We start from the raw sequence: 12,684 nt of genomic DNA, 5'->3' as shown, positions 1-12,684 counted from the left end.
GGAACTGGCTTCCACTTCTCCTTCTGCAGTCCCTCCCAAATCTCACACCCTTCTCACCCCAAATCTAGGTACTATGTCTGCCTCTTCATCCAGTATAAACCCTTACGCTAAGCCTCAGCATGGTTACTGTATCTCTCATAGCTTCCTTATTCACCAAATTCATCACCTGCTGTCCGTAAATTGAGTCTCAGACACAAGCAGCTGTCTAGGCCCCTCACATCTCCAACCTGTTTAACTTCCCTTCCAACAACACCTCCAAGAGGGTTTCTCTCTTTGTTTGCAAGCCAAACACCTATGATTGTCTCTTATTTCAAATACTGCAGCACCCTAATGCATGGGTAATGCAATCATCCCCAATTTTAATGTGGGATTTGAAAGAGAGAAGTTCTTAGAACATTTCTTTATCAACAACTGACTACCCTTAACATCCTTGCCCTGTACTTCATCACTATTTGTTTATTCTGCTGCCTTCCCCTGCAATACTGTGCTACATCACCCCAGGGCCTGCTGGGCAGTCTCTGCCACGTGCACTGGCTCTACCTGCTGGTCTGGGGCCAGCCACTGCCTCCCAGAGACAGGGCCTATGAGGCTGCATCACACTCACAGGGCAGCAGCTACCCTCTGCATAGGCACTCTGAAAGAAACTAACAGCAATTAAGAAATGAACGGGGGGAGGAATAATCCCAAAGGCTCCAAACTTGTGGAATTCCATTTGTGTGTTAAAATTAGCCAGTGCACCTGAGAGCTTTGGACAAATGACTATTTTTTGTAATATCTAAGTGATAGATAACATTAGACTGTATGTTTACACTAGGTTTAGTGGTTAGTTTGATAAGTTCACTGCTTTTGTTCTTTAAGAGACTCTTCCATAATAAGATAGTTTGGAACTTCACATTCAAGATATTTCATCATAAACCGAAAGTCACTAAAACTGCAAAGCAAGTAAAGAAAAGTTAGCAGTAAGCTCAAAGATCCTCAAAATGGAAACTGGTATAGGTACCAATTAACATTTAGATTGCCTGTACAAAGGGATGCCATAAATTCCCACACCTCAGGTACAATAATTCCTTTTAATATCTCTTTGTTTCGCTGCCAAAAGTCTGTCTCTCTGCTGTGTACCATTTCAAGGAACATTTGTGCACTCCTTGGTTTCCAGAAAGTACTGGTCCACATGAATGACATCAGCCAACATATTTCACTTTGTAACCCAGCTCACCTGCAGTTGGTTTCTTTACACACAAACTCTCCAAGAGACAACCACAATTCTTTTGAGCATTATTCAAAAGGAAAGGTACCAATTTAGCAGCACTGAGTAAATGCATTGTTGTTAGCAGAAAAAGGTAATTTCCTACATTTCTACCACTAAGTTCTGCATAATACACTCATAAATTTCAGCTGCAGCCTGCACTGAAAACAGAAGTTGGCTCTGCCTATGTATTGAACTCATTAGACCTAAAAATGAATATTTTAGAAGTTTCTCCAATGTTTCGTTTTGTCTCTCTATTAGTTTTTTGGCACTGTAACAAGAGTGCTATTCTGAGCATTTAAAGAACCAATCTTTAGTTACCACTTTAAAAAAACTGGACTTCGCATGCAATGGAGCTTCTTGTTGGAAGTTTTATTATAAAATATCCCACTGTGGCTTAAAAAGAAATTCTTTGCAAAAGGGCCACCTTACTAGCAACAAGCACATCAAATTATACATCTTTGGTCTTACTACACTATATTGGGTTTGATGCATGCATAGAGATATCTTTATGATTAAAAAAAAAAAAACAACAAAACAAAACAGAAACAAAACCAGTGAAAACTTGAAGAAATCAAATTAGTAGCAAAGTAATACAAAGGTACCTTTGTACCACAGTAATAATGTTCACAACAGGAGTAACTCAAAGTCTCAGGAACATACCTGTCCTGCAGTTACTGTTCTTCCAACTACCCATAGAAGTGACCTCTATAAAGGAACAGTCAACTCAAAGCCCAGTTTCTGGAAAAAAAGGTTAAAATGACAGGGACCAACTCAAAAATGTCCAGAACACAACAATGAAATGAGCAGACTGATTAAACAAAACAAGGAAAAAGCTAAAGAGCTGGACGCTCAGAGTGGAACAGAGTATTATGCTTCAAATACATAAAAGATTGCTGTAAGAAAGAAGGGAAGGAATTGTTTTTTAAGACTACTACTACTGGCAGATGAAAACTTAAGTCATCTTTGTATGAGTTTAGTTCTGCATAAAGAAAATTCAAGGATAGTGAAGCATCAGAATAGATGGGCTGGGAGGTTTCCATAGCTAGACATTTTCAAGACCGCATTAGGTAACAGCTTGTTAAAAAATGACACCAGGTTATTGCCCCTGATTTCAGGCACGACAAGCACTTCAGGCTTCATATTACATGATTACTGGGAAACATTTCAGGAAACAATTCAACTGTCAGCCGAATACCCAAGCTTACAGGTGGTGTGGCTGCAATGATGCAATTCACTTCAGACTTCTGTGTTAATCTTCAGTTCTCTGTTCATTTGCTTGTTGTCAGAGATGCTGGAATGAGAACTCATACCTGATGAAGATGACATCTGATGCAGGAAACCCAGACGCAAAGTGCAATGAGAGTTTCATCAAAAAGAACATGCTCAAGATTCTGCAACAATCAAACACTACCAACATCATCTTCAATGCAATGATTTGATTGTAGAAACTGCAGTAGCTTTTCTAAGGATACCTAAGCTAAAGAACAAAGAGAGGACAGAAAAAAAAAAAAGGAAAGCATGCAAAAACACTCTCACATATCTTAAGCATCAATCTAAGGCATTTGTTTTTAGAATGGTTCTCTGCTATTGAAGAACCCACATATTCATGTATTCATTCAAACAAAACCAAAAAAAAAACACAAAATTGTAAGCTTACATCTATAGTAGTAATTCAAATAAAATTAAGTCTTAGAGACAAATTAAAATGAGCTGGCAGACAGGAAAAGTGCTGCATACTGCATTATCGCCTGGTCTCTCTCTCTCATGCAGAAATAGGTTTTAGCCAAGTCTTTATAAGATTATCTTTTCTATTTCCATACCAATACTTTGCACCCTTGCTTTCCCAGCTATGTTCAGTTTTGGCCTTCGCTGAGTCATTTTGACATTCAAACTTCAAGAATCAAACCTATCACTACTCAGCCTAACCACCACCATCTCGGATAATCATCCTTTCTTATCTTGAACACAAAAACATCAAGCTTACTGACTCACTCTCATTGTTAGCACTGAATATGTGCAATATGAGAATATTCTCAATGATTTTTGCAGTCTCTGGAAAAGGACAGGTATTTTGCATGTAACTGTATAGATGTGAATGCACATACATGCACAAAATATATTCAAGAAATAAAAATCATGCATCTGAATTTATCTCAGATAATTGCACCTTGGTTAGGCAAGAGCCTAGAAAAATCATGACACTTACAAGTAACTGAACACAGTTTGTGTTATCCTAGCACATTAAGTTTTCCAGAGCCACAGACTACCTGTGATGTGGGCAAAGAAGTTCATGGACAGCATCGGCAAGGGAAAGTTACTCCAGGAGAATGTATAACAATTTTATTTTATTAAACCATTCACATACAAGGAGTTTGATTTGCAATCTCCTCACTTCTCCATGAAACAAGTACTTTGTACTTGAAACAAGTATGCTCTGATTTCTGCCACATGCCAAGAAACATTGTGGCAACCAGCACTGAAGTCTCTCAGAAGGGCAGGCCAACACAACGCGATGAAAAGCAAAGTTCAAAAGACTTGAAATAAAAACCAACACAGGCAGTTGCCAACAGTCACACCAGTTAACTGAAATATTCAGACAACACCTCCAAAACCTTGCAAGTTCTAAGTTTAAAAACAACAAAAAATAAGAATTAAGACTCGTGCTTAATAGATCTGAGGCGGATCTCAACCATTTTCATATCAAATAGTACATTGCTTACATACCCTGCAGAAAATAAATTCCACCAAGAACGTGAAAAGAAGAAACACTCTGGGCTAGGTTAAATCCCTTATGACAACCACCATTTTTCACAGCACCTTTAGAAGCAATTGCTGCCCCAGCTGCACAACAGGGCTAAATTCTCTTTTTCTCATAGAGTGCCAAACAGTGGAATGCTAACACAGGTGGAAAAAGTTCACATCCAATGCAAGCTGTTTTTCCACACTGGGAGGGGGTCATGCATATTAGCCGCAAGAATTGAGAGTAGTTTAGCAATATAAGCACAGAGCTTGGAAAAAAAAAAAAAAAAAACAGTGAACACATTGATATAAGGTCTGAAAGAACAAATTAATCCAAAATTAAAATTACAGATTGTCCTTATTTTCTCTGCTGTTAATGTAGAGAGTAGAAAGATTAAGAAATACTTAAATTCTTTTATTTCCATTCATAGACTGCAATGGCACCGGACAGTAGTGTAAAAACCATGTGTTGATTTTCTATCCCCTGCATTAAATCCACAGATTGTGGAAACCTTTAATATTACAGCCAGGAAGTAAAAAACCAAAAGCCCTGTCAGAGGTCAACAAGAGGCAGCTCTAGCCTTCAATCCAAAGCCCAAACTGCACAAACCACAGTTGTCTGGACACCACCAGGCAGGGCTAGATGCTCTGTGCCTCACACAGCCGTGACTGGTATTTTGACATCAGCAGAGTAACAGCTTCTCAGAAAGCAAGGATGTGACCTCCGGATCCCAGGGCTGACTAAAACCAATACTACTGACACTGATGCAGATATCACTTGTCCAAGTGTTATGACAGCATGTTGTTAGGAAGTGAAAAGCAGAACTGAGAATGGAGAGATCTCTTTTCCTAAAGAAAATGGAATAGCCAGAGTCCCATGCTAGATGCCTTGCTCTGTTATTGCTCTCTCTCTCTTTTAACAGGAAGGCAATTCAAGAAACAATATAGAACATGGAAACGGACAATCCAAAGAAACAAAAATCGTATTTATACACAGGAATACATTTTGTATACAAGCAGATATGATGCAGAAATACTTTTCTCATTCTCTACTTTTGTTTCATAATGACTAGCTTAAGTCAAGAATAAAATAAAACATTATCAGCTGCATCTGCATGACTAATTCCCAGTGTTAGTTAGCCTCAAATTAACTTCATCAGCTTCACTGGAGCTGCTTTTACTGATGTAAGCAAGATCAAAGTCTGACCAAAAATATTCAGTTTAGCCTTGGTTCCAGTTCAGAAGTTCGCTTTCTGAAACATTTGTTCCACTTTTGGCAATAACTATAGTAGGTTTTAGAGCAGATAGTTATTGTAACTAATGTATACTTACACGAATAATTACGAACAAGAATGCTTACTTACGGTATTTCCTCACATCTGGAGAAGACCAGAAGCACAACAGCAGCTGTCTGGTTGCTGTCATTAATTTGTTGCTATTTATTCACTGAACGCTTATTCTTTTCTCTCCTGATGATAAATGGTCTAATGGAACCTCATACATTTCCCATCAACTTGCGTCATTGGTTTAGTCAATTATTGAACAGGCAAATTGCATTCACTTGAGAAAGATAGTAAACAAAGTAACTACTCAATACATATTAATATCTTCATAATAATCAATACACATAAGCTACCTATTATAGAAAGCCTGCTTTTTTCATACCTCTATAAGTTCACAGGTGATCAATTACTGCTTCCTAGCAGCCTGAAATAACTTTGGAACAAGAATGACTGCTTTACTTGTTTCCCTGCTCTTATCCCCACCCAGTTTCTTTGTGTTTCCCTTCCCTACTTTTTGTCACAAATTACGTCTGGGACAAAACAATTGCTCTATACCTCCTCCCCCATCTCCCTGCTAAACACACTAGCATTACTAAGGTGACATTTGATGGTCTCAATTTAAAGATCTGATATGATAATGGGCTGTGATAACTAAGTACTTTTCTGGCACTTTTCAGTTTTTCTTCTTCTCCTTGGTCACTTAAATTTATTTTTTAGTCATTTTTCTGTTGATAGAATATGCAGAATTGGGCAAATGCTGTCTCAAATCCTTGATTTATAACACATATACATTCAAAATCTACTATACAAAGCATTATCATCACATACAACACCTCTTCAAAATGAATGTGATAGCATCAGGTTTGTTTGCATGTTTAAAGGTAATCAACAACAAAAAAAAGAGCGTTACAAAACCAAACATATTTTGGGCTTTCACCAAAGAAAATAAACAATAGCTTTGAATGACAGAGGTTTAAAACAGTTATGCTGTATGAACAATATGCAGTGCTTTTCTAACACATTTTAGAAGATGACTTATACTGAGTCTGCAGTCCTTGAGGCGGTAATTCAAGCTCCACAACCCCAACAACACAGCTCAAGTCAAAAAGTAACAAATCAAGCTGACAGAAAGCAAGTTGGTGAATTTTTACGTGATTTTACATCACAGATGAACAAGCATAGATACTAGCATGCAATAAAATACATCAGTACTACTACTGATTATGTAAATATATTTTATTGCTGTCACTGGCTTTCACAGGTACAGTATGCTCACATATTTTAATTCATTAGTCTCTCTAGCCCCTAACCTCTTTTCCTGCATTTCAGGGTATGATGCACTACCATTAATGTACTGCCCGTGAGAAGTATGCAAGAACCAAAATATTCATAAAGGAGAAAAAACAAACCAACCACAAAACAAAAACATCACAGCATAAAACTATCTGCTATCCACCTATGCATTCACAGCAAGTAAGCTGCATTGTGCAAAGTCAGAAAGAGTAAGCTGAGGCTTTAAAAGGTGACTCTAGTTAAAGGCACACCAGACAAACTTTCACATACTACTATTACAAACAAGCCATATGTGTATTCATATTTGGGAGTTCCCCATTTCACACTACTTAAGAGAAACAAGGTTATTCAAGCAAACAAAAGATCAGGTTGAAATGTGAGGAATTCCTGCATGTATTTACAGTACTACTGCCATAGTATTTAAAGAGCGAGGCTGAGCTGTGGTCTTAAATTGAAACCTCAGATGTTGTGAAAATCTGCAGATACCCTTCTGATTTTCCCCTGCCACCCAAAGCTCCAGCCACCCCGACAGGCACTCGAAGTGGATTCTCCCCACCCGTGCTTCCTTCCCGCGAGCAGGATGCAGGCCCCTGACAATACGGGGCCATCCTGCTGTGGTGCCCAGCCTGCCCCTACAGATGGGCAAAGCTACTCCTCTCCACTGCAGGGAATCTTTTCTAGCACACTGCTGTTAAGCCTACATTATCTCCTGTGTCTCTAAAGAAGGGAGACAGAAATTTAACCTTTTGCTGTGCAATCACTTTTGCATATTTATAAAGCTTCATGAAACTAGAAAAAGAGCAAAGTACAGGGACAGAACTGTAAACTCAATGTTTGCGAATGATTTTTTTCCAGGCTTCTGATCACTTCTGTCACTCTCCCCTGGTTTCTGTCCATTTGGACTCTAAATTTCTTGTGGCAGTGCATCATGCTTGCTCTGAGTCTCTAAACGGCATGCTTTGTATTCTCATGTTTCTGTTCATGTTTATGATTCCAGCACTTCAATTCTTCTAATCAATCTCATGGAAATAAGAGCTCAAATTTCTCAAGGAACAGACTAGACCAATATGGACTTGCTATTAAAAATACAGGTATTCAGACCTTTACTTATCTTTTTCATCTTGAGAGAAACTGTCAGACAACCTGAACTCCCAGTCTAAAACACAAAAACACATAGAAAACAGAAGGAATAGCACACACAAAGCACACAGGGTTAAACCTGAACTATAATGCAGAAGTTTAACTCCAGCTCGTATTAAATGGCAGTTTCATGGCCCAGAGACACTATCCATCCCCACTGAATATTAAACAAGTCAACAAAATTAAAGCCGTGTAAAACTAGCATGAACAGACACTTAACCTTATCATTTCCTCTACAGCTAGGTATTTGCAAGAAATGGTTTCACTAACTCAGTATTAAGGCCTAGAATTTACGGAGTGCAATTGAAAGGTTTTCACATTTATTTTAAAAATAGCTGTCCAAGGTGCCAGTGAGGCTGCTATGAAACAGCTTCTCGGGAAGGTCTTAGGCTAATGGCAGAGTATTGCTTCCTACTGTGTTCACTGCAGCATTAGAAAAGAACATGTACTTATTATTTAAAAACAGCTTCAACCTGTATCATCCTGTCTGCATGACAGAATCATTTAGAAACGTATCAGTCTATGCAGAAACTCTAAAATGGCTTTGAATCTGTTTCCTCTTCTCTGCATTAAAGCACCATGTATATTTCAATCTACTTGCACCGTCCTCTGCTTCATTAGCATGTCACAATAATTTCAGAAACAAAATTTATGTCACAGTGTGCAATGGCAGAAACTGTGTAAGACTATTTTGAGCTACAATAAACAAAAGCAGTGAAGCGAACTGAACAGCCAGGACGGAGCAGACACCGGTGCCACTGCTGCCAGCTGCTGCAACAACCCCCGTGCACAGCAGCACTTTCCCCCAGCCAGCACAGCAGCACACAGCCGACCAGCCACTGCTTTGAAGTTCGTCGCAGCCCCATAGTTACTGATCCATCGTTTTCTTTTCCCTGAAACAAGTTTTCTTGCCCATTTATGGCTTAGGTAACCACAAAAATGACCAACATTAAATGGCATCATTTCTCCCCTCCATATCATTTACACACAAACTTTGAGGTGATGGCTCAAATGCAAGATGATTAATTTCTCGAAATTACCTGTGCATGCTACTAGCACTCATTAACCCCTAAACAACTCAATATTTCATTGCATTCCAATAAAGAACAGATAAAAACAGAAAACATTCACTTAAACTCACATTTGCAAAGTAGACAAGTGCAGTGCAGCATCTAAGTTTAGGCTTACCCCATAAGTGTGCTATTACAGTGAATACAGAGAGCACACACACGTCTAGTCACTGCACATAAAGTATTCCAGCATACTGCTTTGGAAAAAAGTCTCAGGACAGTACAACAGTTTGACAGATGAACATTTAAAGAGACCCAAATCTCAGGACCCCAAATCATTACAGCTATTTTAAATTACTGCTGTAAACATTGAATATTTAATGAATAAACCTAATTTAACAACAATAACACCACTTATTTTCTTAGAACTGTTTTGTATTCAGTTATTTTTGATAAATCTCTCTCCAGAGGTCTATAGAAATTCTCTGCAAAGATCCTGATAGGAATTTAACCTTTCACCTCTTCTCACACACAGTTCACCTCTCTCAGAAGCAGGATGCAGGCACAGAAATGGAGGCATCAGCTTCTAGCTAGAATCACTGCTGGCAAGCCAGCCCACCACGTCAGCCTACAAGGGAAGTACCTGCACCAGTTACCCCCCCGTTCTTAGCCCAGGTGCTAATTCAATAATTTGACATGGCTTCAGCAGTTCTATCACACAAGGAAAAAAATTTATCTACAGCATAAAGAAATGAAACCTCTAGGCAGAAGCATAGAGCTTTCAGATGACATTTTTTCCCCCCCAAAAAAATCTAGTGCAACATTGTCATAGGTTTCAAGAGGAGATGCAGCCTCAAGAACTGGCTGAAACAGACAAACAGCTGCCCCACTCCTCTCCCTTTCCTGGGCTAAGTTACAAATAAATAATAAATAAACAAATAAAATCAGTCCCTTGGGAGACTGCCAAGTAATATCAGAGGCCTTATAAACATACGGATAGGAACATTTCCCTGAGAGCCTGTTGTGAAGAACCTCCTCACTGGATAATCCATACTGTTTAATTTACTGTAGATCAGCCATACTTAATTCACCTCCTTACAAAGGATTCTCACATCCCAAGAAAAACATACAGCCATCATGGCCCTAAGCACCTGCACAAATGAAAAGTCCCCTTCCTAACCTTATCCACCATTTCCCCAAACGTAGCTTAACTTTTTGGTTAAGCTGCTCAGAGCCCACGAGGCCCACTGGTGCCTCGTTGTCACCTCCAGATGCAGCAGAGCAGAACCAGAGCTTTCTTTATAGAAAGCTGGAACATCAGAACAGGGTGCTATAATATTAGGAGTCACCTGGCTGGTCTGATCCAAGTTCTCCCATAGAATTCAGCACTGCTGGAAAATTGATCTTCCCACTCTCTCCAGAACCATGGAATTTCCTACCACCCATTCCCATCTAGCTCTGTTGACCAACTTTCCTCTACTACACCCGCCCTGTGGATTAGCTACAGAAGAGACCTGGTGTTTGCCCTTTCCACACCAGCTTTCAAAGTTTCTTCAAGATACAAGCTGAGGATGTATTTTAAGGTACTGATTAGGGCTTTTCACTGGAGCTGAACAAGAGGTATCTGAACTTAGTAGAAACTGATAGCAAGGTTACTTGCAGAATAAATAATTAGGATGCATAAACAGTGACATACGTGAAAAAAGTAATATCTCTGCAGGGGAAGGACAAATGCAAAGAAGAGACTATTGGTGTATTATATCTCCTTGGACTAAGTGTACAAAAGAATCGCACCAGGATTAATACCATTTAGATACTATACTACAAATAAACAGATCCCTAAAGAAGTACTGTTGTGAACAATTGTACAAATGGCAAATGTAACATCTTTGGCTACAAGTTTTCAAGAACTTTTTATTGTGTTATCAAAAACCACTAAAGGTGAGATTTGAAATTTGAATCCAAGTTGCCATATTTAATTACTAAATAAGTCTTGGACTAAATCCTCTGAGCTGATTTTAATAATTGAAGAATTTCCTCCTACAAATCCTTCCAAAGGAGAAAACTCCTATTTAATATAACTGTACGGCTTTCTGATCTCTATAACATGGAAGAGCAATTCATAATTGCAAAACATTATAACAACTCTGGAAAAATCTTTGTTTTATTTATTATTTGTATTTGTGACATTCCTTCATTGCTTATCTTGCCGCACAGTTGCCCTCTTACAGTCACACAGTTCTAGAGAGGCTTCACAGTTTTGAGCAGAGTTAGGCTTGAACTAAATCCCCAGATTTTACCACTCCCAGAGCCTGACCTTCATTACAGGGCTGAGTTTGGGGTTAAACCTCATTAACAACATCTGAGACTTTAAAGAAGCTGAAATTCTAAACTAATGAATGACTTTTATAGGTAAAGCTCAAGCCTAGTTTTTCAGCATGGTCAAGATGACTTCCTTATTTGAGGGTATTTTGCTATAGCAGGACCAAGATATCATTGTTAAACTGGTTTTACGCTTTTTAAGCAAACCTAAACTTTAGGTTAGATTTCTTCCAAGGTATGTAAAGCAGAAAAACACCTAGGTGTTCTAAAAGCTAAGCTATGACAATCACTTCCATCTTCTGGTAAATGGGTCTCCCTAAAATACACTCAAATGCATCTGCTCAGACTGCTGCAGCCAACTTAGTGCTTTTTAGATTAAAAAATAAAATATTCTGCTTTACTTCAAAATCTGTAGAAGTCAGTGAATGATAGTTAATTGCTCAGTCATGTAGTGTGTACAGCTGGAGAGCCAATAATGTGTGTTCCAGTTTCCCAAGCTTGTTTTAAGTATGTTCTCGTGGGTCCTTCTCTAATTCCCTCCACTCCATCCCTTCACCAGACATGCATCTCTCTGTCTCCTGAACCAATTTGTTCTATTTTTGTTAGCACTTTAGATTTAAGGTAATGATGAGACTTTTCTCTACGGTCTCCAGGCAGCTGAAAATCTGGGTCTGGATTCTTTCATCTGACTCATGCATGCTAATGTGACTGTGCTGAGCCCCACTGCTCCTGAGAAGGTCCTTAAAAGAGGAAGTTGCTATACATACATATCTACTTGCAAAAAAAAAAAATCAGAAGCCATGTTTTCAGCATATGAGTATTTTCAATGTTTAAGATGCACAAATGCCTCTTTCAACATCAAGATAACCTAAAGGAGCTTCTCGGAGCTTCTCATTTTAATAAAAAACATTTCCATACATATGTTAAATACTTTAAAGTGCTTATAGATTACTGGGTACAGTATATTTTCATTCATTTATATCTAAAGACTATTTTTACATTAGAAGATCATCAAAAAAAGCACAGACATGCTAGGAATTTAATGCAGATGCACAAAAGGTATTTTTAGCGCCCTTTAAGTGGCATATTCTAGAAACCTAAAAGGTAAATCTAAAATGCTTCTTCAGGTACTTTTGAAAAAATCTCACTATTCAAAAAATATTCTTCATTATGTAAATATTCACATTAGAAATAAGACTTGAGAATTCATATGCTTCAGGCTCTCTGACAACAAAATTTCCATTTCAATTAAAAAAACACTATGAAAAAATCTACATTTTTTCCCCCTCCGTGGCACTGCAAAGCTCTGGGCAGGACATCAGTGCTTATAGTTGAAAATTCATTTGTAAGCCTCATATTTTCTTTACAAAAACTGAAATGAGCTGATTTTTGCTACAGCCAGATGCCTGCTATGTGGTACAATGCACGTTAATCATGAGATGTTTTATTTGCATCTTACAATTCTCTTCTAGACTAATTTACTGAATAAAAGATTAGCTGGAAAGTCTATTAATAGTTTTGAGGAATCAGGTCAAAGCAAAAGGGGAGACCACTTGAGTTTGGACATTACTATTATGCACTTGCAAAACCATACATTGGCTGAGAGAGAGGCACAATCAATGTTTTAAAACAAACTGGTGATCATCAA

General features: G+C 38.3%; 1 protein-coding gene across 29 annotated transcripts in view; it reads right to left on the bottom strand.

Moving 5' to 3' along the window:
• Positions 1–12,684, bottom strand: part of LOC106039565 (uncharacterized) — a 506,901-nt gene that overhangs the window by 136,399 nt on the left and 357,818 nt on the right. Inside the window, exons 4-6 of one of the 29 annotated variants that reach the window (XR_010834564.1) lie at positions 5,353–5,548; positions 2,560–2,726; positions 1,910–1,987 (exon numbers count right to left, since the gene is read on the bottom strand). The exons of the other annotated variants lie outside the window; for them this stretch is intronic. The gene's annotated coding sequence lies outside the window, so the exon portion shown is untranslated. The remainder of the gene's footprint in view (positions 1–1,909; positions 1,988–2,559; positions 2,727–5,352; positions 5,549–12,684) is intronic. 29 annotated transcript variants of the gene reach the window in all.

Source organism: Anser cygnoides, chromosome 12 (genome assembly GCF_040182565.1).
Source record: "Anser cygnoides isolate HZ-2024a breed goose chromosome 12, Taihu_goose_T2T_genome, whole genome shotgun sequence".
Classification (NCBI taxonomy): domain Eukaryota; kingdom Metazoa; phylum Chordata; class Aves; order Anseriformes; family Anatidae; genus Anser; species Anser cygnoides.
This window is presented reverse-complemented; position numbering and strand designations above follow the sequence as displayed.